Source organism: Oratosquilla oratoria, chromosome 3 (assembly GCF_046742065.1).
Source record: "Oratosquilla oratoria isolate Oo_2021 chromosome 3, ASM4674206v1, whole genome shotgun sequence".
Taxonomy (NCBI): domain Eukaryota; kingdom Metazoa; phylum Arthropoda; class Malacostraca; order Stomatopoda; family Squillidae; genus Oratosquilla; species Oratosquilla oratoria.
In genome coordinates, this window is record NC_134779.1 from 55,724,509 (window position 1) to 55,734,508 (window position 10,000).

A 10,000-nucleotide genomic window follows, 5' to 3' on the forward strand; every position below is an offset into this window, starting at 1 on the left:
TCCCTCTCTCTCTGTTCCGCTGCCTCCGAATGCTCGCTTCTCGCCCTTGGTCAGAAGGAGTGGCGACCTCGCCAGGATTTCCTTCAGGAGTGGAGGAACTGGAAAAGGAAAGATCCCATGAGTCATCTTGGCAAATATTCGGACACACCCCATCACGGACCGATGTCCCTTATAAGGCATATATCCTGGATGACGCCGGGAGATTTTATTCAGCTGAAATGTGTCCCTCTGAAGTCTAGAGAATTATCCCCTTTTTCCAATGAAAGAGCGTGACGGGAATGAATGGAAAAGCCTAGCTGCAGCCAGGATCTCCATTTAATAAATGAAATGGCTTGGCAGCAGCCAGAATAAAATGATAAATGCCTCATCGACCATAGTGATTTGGTGCTAACATCGAGTGATATGCAATATTTGTCCACAGCATATATATATATATATATATACATATATATATATATATATATATGTATATATATATATATATATATACATATATATATATGTATGTATGTATGTATATATATATATATATATATATATATGTATATGTATGTATACATATATGTATCCACACACACACACACACACACACACACACACACACACACACACACACACACACACACACACACACACACACACACACACACACACACACACACATACACACACACACACACACACACACACACACACACACACACACACACACACACACACACACACACACACACACACACACACACATATATATATATATATATATATATATATATATATATATATATATATATATATATATACACGCGCATATACATATAATGGGTATCTACTTAAGCATAATTGTATAATTTAGGCTGAACGGAACCAATTCAAAATTCCAAATTGACTGAATATTTTAAATAAATTAATTCTTCGAAGACAAAGCCAAAAGGAGAGCCACCTGCCAATCCAGCCACCCACCTGCCCCGTCTGGTTCCAGCTGCAGAGGTAGCCAACCGCCAAGCCGCTTCGTCCTGCGATCTGACGGAGAGAGAACGAGAATCCAGTTAGCGATAACTTAACAAGGTCGTTCTTTCTTCAGGGGTCAACACAAGAACGTAAGAATGAAAGAGACTTCAAGATACCATATGGCCTACACTAGGGAGTTCCATGTCCTTTGCCGCCTGTCGTCCCTATCTATAGGTTATCTTATCTTCTCTTAAAGCAACTGATAGTTTCAGCGCTCAGTACATGGTTACTCTGTTGGTAAACTAATTCTTGCCTATTTTATTCTTAAACCTAAATTTGTCCAGTTTAAACCCATTACTATTAGCCCTGCTCTGCTGTCTTGATATGATGACCTTGCCTGCGTCACTTCATTTCGGGAAGGAAACGGCCGACATAACGTCACGTGACCTGAGGTAGCCTGGGGGTCACCTCGCCTATTCATGACGTCATAACGTTTTCATATAGATGATGACGCGTTGCAAGATTCAAATCTAAGATTAGTGTAACGCTGTGATTAGAAATATTATAAGAATAAGCGAATAAATAGATAAATAAATAAATTGTATCCTATGGCTGTCATTTATCACCGGATAAAGGTACCACACCGTTGTCGTTGAATTTTGGAATTTGGATGTAAAATTGGAAGCATTTTTCATTTATTCTTATTTATTTCCTTTCATATTCATTTATTCATTGCTTTGTAATCTCATCTCTGTTTTGTACTGTTTACCTTTCTTATTACGTCACTTCATGCGACGTGATTTTCGCAATGTCATCTTTGTGTGACGTCATTGTTACTTAACAGAAACATGACGTCATGATTCACCGTGGGAGGTAGAGTGACGTCACAACCCATGACGTCATCGTTCTTTAATGAAAGAGGATGACATTGCATAAAATAAAATCCCTCCAGCGCTTCTCTCCTCGGGCTCCGTGCGACCATAGGGCGTTCATCGCAAGATCTAGAATAGGTCTCTACGGATAATATAGATTGCCTCGCGTAATTTTTATTTCCCAAAATATTCGAGAGTTGATGATAATGATAATAATAATTACAAAGTAAAAATAGAAATAAATGCTTAAATAGATAAAAATGAAATCAATGAATATGAATTAATGAATAATGATAGATGGATGAATAATATATACAAATATAATGAATACATAAATAAACAAATACACAGATGAATAAAATGAATTAATATAAGTGAATAAATAAATATATGAATAGAATGAATAAATTCGATGAATAAACGAATGAATAGACAGATGAATAAATCAAACGAAATGAAAGGAAAATATTCTTTTTTTTTCAATAAAATTGCCCGCGTTAGGATTGTCAATAATGAAAAATATTGACACTGGAATCATTGTCAATCAAATTCACGCCCATACAGGTCCGCGCGTGGCATCTTCGGATGGCTTTCCGTGCACTAAGGGCAAAGGTGGTGGTGGTGTGTGTGTGTGTGTGTGTGTGTGTGTGTGTGTGTGTGTGTGTGTGTGTGTGTGTGTGTGTGTGTGTGTGTGTGTGTGTGTGTGTGTGTGTGTGTGTGTGTGTGTGTGTGTGCGCGCGCGCGCTCGTGAGTGGGTGTGCGTGTGTTTATTTATGGGACGGAGAGAGAGAGAGAGAGAGAGAGAGAGAGAGAGAGAGAGAGAGAGAGAGAGAGAGAGAGAGAGAGAGAGAGAGAGAGAGAGAGAGAGAGAGAGAGAGAGAGAGAGAGAGAGAGAGAGAGAGAGAGAGAGAGAGAGAGAGAGAGAGAGAGAGAGAGAGAGAGAGAGAGAGAGAGAGAGAGAGAGAGAGAGAGAGAGAGAGAGAGAGAAGGATGTAGAAATACACGTATTTCAGGAGGATATGTACAAGAAACAGAAGCAAGCAAAATCAAGCTTGCTCAAGTGGGCTGCCCTGCTCTGCTCTGGTCTGGGAGGGCGTTGCTCAGGAACTTTGATGTCGCAAGTATTTGGAGGGGGGGGGGAAGGATAAGGGAGAGGAGGAGGAAGAAGAGGAGGAGGGGAGGCTCCCGGTGTACCTCTTCATCCTCCCTCTTCTCCTCTTCCTTTTGCGAGTGGGTAGAGAAAAAAAAAAAAAATCTGTACACGCGCGGGCGGAGTTCACGAGTGATGTCATATCGCCTTGTCCGAGCCCGTCCGACATGACGTCATGTCGTCTTGTTCGAGTCTTGCTTAAGTTGCTTCCTGACGAGGTACTCTTCCCTGGAGGAGGAACTGGCAGTCTGAGGGAGGAGGAGGAGGGGAAGAGGAGGAGGAAGAGGAGGAGGAAGAGGAGGAAGAGGAGGAGGAGGAGGAGGAGGAAGAGGCGGAAGAGGAAGAAGAGGAGGAGGAAGAGGAGGAGGAGGAAAGGGAAGAGGAGGAAGAGGAAGAGGAGGAGGAGGAAAAGGAGGAGGAGGAGGAGGAAGAGGAGGAGGAAGAGGAGGAGGAAGAGGAGAAAGTGGAGGAAGAGGAGGAGGAAGAGGAGGAGGAAGAGGAGAAAGAGGAGGAAGAGGAGGAGGAAGAGGAGGAAGAGGAGGAAGAGGAGGAGGAGGAGGAGGAGGAGAAGGGCTGTGAGTGTGGGAGGACAGGTAGACATGGGGTGGATGGATGGATGGATGGGGCAACTTGTTCAGAATCAAGGACGCAAGATCAGCTGGACGGCAGAATCGATCAGCTGTTGAGATTCCCCGGTGGGGAAGGAGGGAAGGGGAGGGGAAGTGGAGGGAGTGGAGGAGAGGGAAGGGGGAGGGAAGGAGGGAAGGAGGGAAGGGGAGGGGAAGGGAAGAAAGGGGAGGGAGAGAAGAGGAGAAGTAAGGAGTGAGGGAGGGAGGGAGGGAAGGAGGGAAGGAGGGAAGGAGGGAAGGAGGGAAGGAGGGAAGGAGGGAAGGAGAGAAGGAGGGATGGAGGGATGGAAGGAGGGAGAGAGTAAAAGGAGAGAGGGAAGGAGAGAGGGAGGGAGGGAGGGAGGGAGGGAGAGAATTGTATTGGATTTCGTGGCCGATAACCAGCGCTTCTGTCCTCGAGGGACACTATGGCGCCGAAGCGGAGCTGGATCCCTCCAAACATAAAAGATCGCTGCGTGACTCAGGTCCGTAAGGGTGTCGTCATCCAAGTGCCTGAAGTATTGACTGCGTGAAATGTATACAGTCAGCATCCCCCTATGGAGGAAAGGGAGGGGGGAGAGGGGGTGGGGGGGGTGCCACGGGAGTTAATAAAATCGCTTGGCGGCAGCCGGAAGGGTACATGGGTTGAGTGCCACCTGGTAAGGAAGGGGGTCTTCGGGAGAGGCATGCAAGGGAGGTGGAAGAGGAGGAGGAGGTGGAAGAGGAGGAGGAGTGGGAGGAAGAGGAGGAGGAGGAGAGGAGGAGGGGAGGAGGAGGAGTGGGAGAAAGTGGAGGAGGAGGAGTGGGAGGAAGAGGAGGAGGAAGAAGAGCAGGAGGAGGAGGAGAACGAATGTAAATATATTGTTATGGAACACCATATATGGAGGAGAAGGATAAGTTACCTCATGTGCTTAACATAGAAATGAAATGAAAAATGAAGAGGAGGAGGAGGAGGAGGAAGAGGACGAGGAGGAGGTTGGCGCCCGTGAGACGGGAGGAGAACTGAGGAATCTGAGAACAAAAGGAGGAAGAGAAGGAGGAGGATCAGGAGGAGGAGGATCAGGAGGAGGAAGAGGAGGAGGAGGAGAAGGAGGAGGAGGATCAGGAGGACAAGAATAAGGAGGAGGAGGAGGAGGAGGAGGAGGAGGAGGAGGAGGAGGAGGAGGAGGAGAATCAGGAGGAGGAGGATCAGGAGGAGGAGGAAGAGAATCAGGAGGAGGAGGAGGAGAATCAGGAGGAGGAGGATCAGGAGGAGGAAGAGGAGGAGGAGGAGAAGGAGGAGGAGGATCAGGAGGAGAAGAAGGAGGAGGGGGAGGAGGAGGAGGATCAGGAGGAGGAGGAGGAGGATCAGGAGGAGGAGAAGAAGGAAGAGAAGGAGAAGGAGGAGGAGGAGGATCAGGAGGATCAGGAGGATCAGGAGGAGGATGCTCAGGAGGAGGATCAGGAGGAGGAGGATCAGGAGGAGGAGGATCAGGAGGAGGAGGATCAGGAGTAGGAGGATCAGGAGGAGTAGGAGGCGGAGGAGGAGAAGGAATAGGAGGAGGAGGAGAAGAAGAAGGAGGAGGAGGAGAAGAAGAAGGAGGAGGAGGAGGAGGAGGAGGAGGAGGCCGGAAATGAAAAGAGAGGGTCGGATGAGCGGAATCGGGAGAAGACAAAGAACAGAGTCGGGGGGGGGGAGGGGCGAGTGGACTCTTTGCCCACGAAGGGAACGGGAACGGTAGGGAAGGGAAGGGAAGAGAAGGGAAGGGAAGGGAAGGGAAGGGAAAGAAAGGGAAGTATAAAGCGCCTCTCTATTTCTCTCTTTCTCTCTCTCTATCTCTCTCTCTCTCTCTCTTTTTCAAAGGGACCAAGAAGTAAGGGGAAGGGAACGGAAGGGAAGGGGAGGGGAGGGAAGAGGAGGGCGCCTTTCTCTCTCTCTCTCTCTCTCTCTCTCTCTCTCTCTCTTACAAAGGATAAAAAAAGTGAAGAGAAGGAATTGGAAGGGAAGGAAAGGGAAGGGGAGGGAAGGGAAGGAGAGGGAAGGTCCCCTCCCTCTCTTTCTCTTACAAAGGGCCCAAGGGGGTGGTAGGAAAGAGAGGAGGTAGAGGAGGAGGAAGAAGAAAACGAGGAAAAAGAAAAGAAGAGAGAGGAAGAGATCAAGGGATGAAGAGGTGGTGAAAGAGCCAGAGGAAGAAAACGAGGAGGAAGAAGAGGAAGAAGGGGAGGTGGAGGAGGTAGAGGAAGGGGAGGAAGAAAAGGGGGTGGAAGAAGAGGAGGAAGAAAAGGGACAGGGAGAGGGAGATGAGGAATAAAAGGAGGAGGAAGAGGAAGAAGAAAAGGAAGAGGAGGAAGAAAAGAAGGAAGAAGAGGAAGAGGAGGAAGAGGAGGAGGGCGTTGCCAGGAGATGGGATGACAGCAGGTACTTGGGGGTGTGTGAGTGAGCGAGGAGGAGGAAAAGGAGGAGGAGGAGGGGGATGGGGTGGGTGACGGTGGGTGTATCTTGCACGGAGTCCGTAGGACAATCACTCAGGTTAGGGAAAATCTAGAAAAAAAAAGTGTTTACCGTTATAGAATTTCTTTCCAGCTGCCGCCAAATGATTTTATTCACTTCAAAGACAGTGAGGTTTCGCCCGAGGCTAAGCCCCGTAAGTTTCTTCTATAACATCGCTAAGCTTCAAGAAAATCCTTAGCTGCCGCCGTATTGAAGGGATCAATACCGGGGTACTGGAGGGAGGGAGGGGGGAGGGGGGAGGGGGAGGGGGGAGGGGAAGGTGTTGTTAGAGATACCGGAGAGGTACCGGGAAGGGCACCGGAGAAGTACCGGTGAGGAGGAAGAGACTAGACAAGAACTGGTTTACTAATAGAATGGGTAATGATTGGAATAAGTTTGGTAACCATGTAGTGAACGCTGAGACAATGGGTTATTTTAAGAGATTGTATAACTTTATGGACAGGGATGACAGGTGACAATGAACATGGAACTACCTAGTGTAGAACTTATGGTCTCCTGCAGACTCCTTCATTCTTACGTTCTTGTGTAATGTTGAGGTATGAGGTTTCCAGGCGAAGGTCCGACGGTCAGGTCATACCTGGATGGAGACGATGTTTACTGAGGAGGTGTTGGGGGGGGGAGGAAGGAGGGAGAGTGGTGTTGGAGAAGAGGCCGAGGGATGGGGAAGTGGGAGGAGGAAGAGAGGAAGGAGGCCGAGCTGTAATCCCAAGAGAGAGAGAGGGACAGAGAGTGAAAGAGAGAGAGAGAGAGAGAGAGAGAGAGAGAGAGAGAGAGAGAGAGAGAGAGAGAGAGAGAGAGAGAGAGAGAGAGAGAGTGAGAGAGAGAGAGAGAGAGAGAGAGAGAGAGAGAGAGAGAGAGAGAGAGAGAGAGAGAGAGAGAAAGGGGGGGGAGGGAAGAAATAGAAGGAAGGGAGGGGGTGAAGAAAAGAGAGAGAAGAGGAGGAGGAGGAGGGAGAAAGGGAAAGAGAGAGTGGTGGTAGGGGAGGGAGGGGAGGGAGAGAGGGAGGAAGGGAAAGAGGGAAGAAGGTAAGGAGGAAAGGAAGGACAGGAGGGAGGGATTAAAGGGGATTTGAGAGAGGGGAGTGACTGAGATCAGCAACAAAAGTTGATCAGACGAAGAAAACGGGATGCGGAGCTGAACGAAAACGTAATGAGGGTTGGTACCTGACGGGGCGAAATATGGTGGAGTCGTGGTTGGTGGAGCTTCGCGCGCAGAGTGGTGGTGGTGGTGGCGGTGGTGGTGGTCAATGGAAAAGATACTATTTGTAGGAGAAGATTACTGAGAGAGGGGGGAGGGGGAGAGAGGGAGAGGGGGAGAGGGGGAGAGGGGGGGTACGGGTGAGTCAGCGAGACTTTGCAAACCATGACGCATAGAAGAGCGGAGAGGGGTCACCGCGTTTGTGCGTGCGCGTGTGTGTATGTGTGTGTGTGTGTATGCGTGTGTGTGTGTGTATGTGTGTGTGTGTGTGCGTGTGTGTGTGTGCGTGCGTGCGTGTGTGTGTGTGTGTGTGTGTGTGTGTGTGTGTGTGTGTGTGTGTGTGTGTGTGTGTGTGTGTGTGTGTGTGTGTGTGTGTGTGTGTGTGTGTGTGATAAATAAGATATAAGCTACGCTCATGAGGCCCCGTCTCTGAGCCCTTCTATTCTTGGGATACAATGGAGTCATAGAAAACTTGGTGTGTGTGTGTGTGTGTGTGTGTGTGTGTGTGTGTGTGTGTGTGTGTGTGTGTGTGTGTGTGTGTGTGTGTGTGTGTGTGTGTGTGTGTGTGTGTGTGTGTGTGTGTGTGTGTGTGTGTGTGCATTCTACCTGGCCGTATTGACTTAGGTGAGCTTTACAGGATCGAGTCATTCTTTAAGATTTTTTTTTTCTTGGACCAACTCTCGCTTGTTTGAACTCTAAACGCTTTGGGTGAACTTCACATCCGATGAATCGGATCTTCATATATGATTATCGACTTGTCTAACTACCTACCTATCTTCTTCTCTTTCTATCTGTCACTCTCTTTCTCCATTTATCTGTCTATGCCTATCTACCCATCTATCTATCTATATCCATCTATCTGTATATCTATCTAAATATACACACACACACACACACACACACACACACACACACACACACACACACACACACACACACACACACACACACACACACACACACACACACACACACACACACACACATATATATATATATATATTCACAGTGTACATATGTGTGTGTGTGTGTGTGTGTGTGTGTGTGTGTGTGTGTGTGTGTGTGCGTATATGCCATCAGAGATATTGAAAACATCAGAAACATGTTAGATAACAACAAAAATGCTGTCGTTTTCAACTCCACACACACACACACACACACACACACACACACACACACACACACACACACACACACACACACACACACACACACACACACACACACACACCACACACACCAAACACACCACACACACACACCCACACACGCACACACACGCACACACACACACACACACACACACGCACGCACGCACACACACACACACACACACACACACACACACACACACACACACACACACACACACACACACACACACACACACACACACACACACACACACACACCACACACACACACACACACACACACACACACACACACACACACACACACACACACACACACACACACACACACACACACACATATATATATAAATATATATAAATATATATATATATATATGTATATATATATATATATATATATATATATATATATATATATATGCGTGCTTGCGAACGTGTGTGTATGTGTAGGTATATATACACAGGTATTTGTGTATGTGATTTTGTAGATATATGCATAAAATATTTACATGTGCGTGTGTACGTGTGTGTGTATGTGAAGATATATATACACAGGTATATGTGTATGTGATTTTGTAGATATATGCGTAAAATATTTACATATGCATGTGTGTGTTTGCACACACACACACACACACACACCCACACACACACACACACACACACTATATATATATATATATATATATATATATATATATATATATATATATATATATATATATATATATTTGAATGTATGTGTGTGTGTGTGTGTGTGTGTGTGTGTGTGTGTGTGTGTGTGTGTGTGTTACAAATATGCGCATATAAAAAAGAGCTGACGGAGGATCGTGTTTAAATATATTTTTCTGAAATATTGGTGACGTCATCTTATGGTGACGTCATCATGGGCTACCACCTGTTCACTGAAGCTGAATCTGTGCAAACGAGTTGTCTGCTTACGCAAACATTACTCATTCCTTTAATTTCTCTTTTTTTTTACCACAGCTGCCACTCACCGTTTTTCAAATGATAAATTACCTCTTTAAATATCATCCTTGAGGTGATTTTTATTTTTCTTCTTCTTCAAATTTAGAAAATCGAGTTTGTGGTTTTCAAGCTTCAAAATTGTTGGAAGTGAATTCGGTTTGGAATTTTCCTTCTCGTGATTCTCTCTCTCTGATTTCTTTAGTTTGATTTTCCTCCATTTCCTCCTCCTCCATTCACTTGATTTATCCCCTTCGCGCCTTCTTGCCCCCTTTACCCTCAACCCCAACCCCTCCTCTACCTCCTCCGTTCGATCAATTTTCTCAGAACCAAGACTCAATTTCGTGTCTTTCCCCCCCCCCCAACCCCTAACCCCCAACCCCCACACACCCTATCCTTCGTATACCCTCGAGGACAAAGGCGCCTCGGGAGCTTTCATGAACCGATTCCTTCGTATACCCTCGAGGACGAAGGCGCCTTGGGAGCTTTCATGAACGGAGTTCGAAGTGAGTTCGACCTATTCCTTCGTATATTTTCGAGGACGAAGGCGCCTTGGGAGCTTTCATGAGCGGAGTTCGAAGTGAGTTCGACCAATACCTTCGTATATT

General features: G+C 46.7%; 1 protein-coding gene across 5 annotated transcripts in view; it reads right to left on the minus strand.

Moving 5' to 3' along the window:
* CLIP-190 (Cytoplasmic linker protein 190) overlaps positions 1–10,000 on the minus strand; it is a 162,510-nt gene that overhangs the window by 113,831 nt on the left and 38,679 nt on the right. For all 5 annotated transcript variants that reach the window (XM_076181206.1, XM_076181196.1, XM_076181189.1 and 2 more), the window contains exons 2-3: positions 964–1,023; positions 1–98 (exon numbers count right to left, since the gene is read on the minus strand). The exon at positions 1–98 is cut by the window's left edge and continues 197 nt beyond it. The gene's annotated coding sequence lies outside the window, so the exon portion shown is untranslated. The remainder of the gene's footprint in view (positions 99–963; positions 1,024–10,000) is intronic.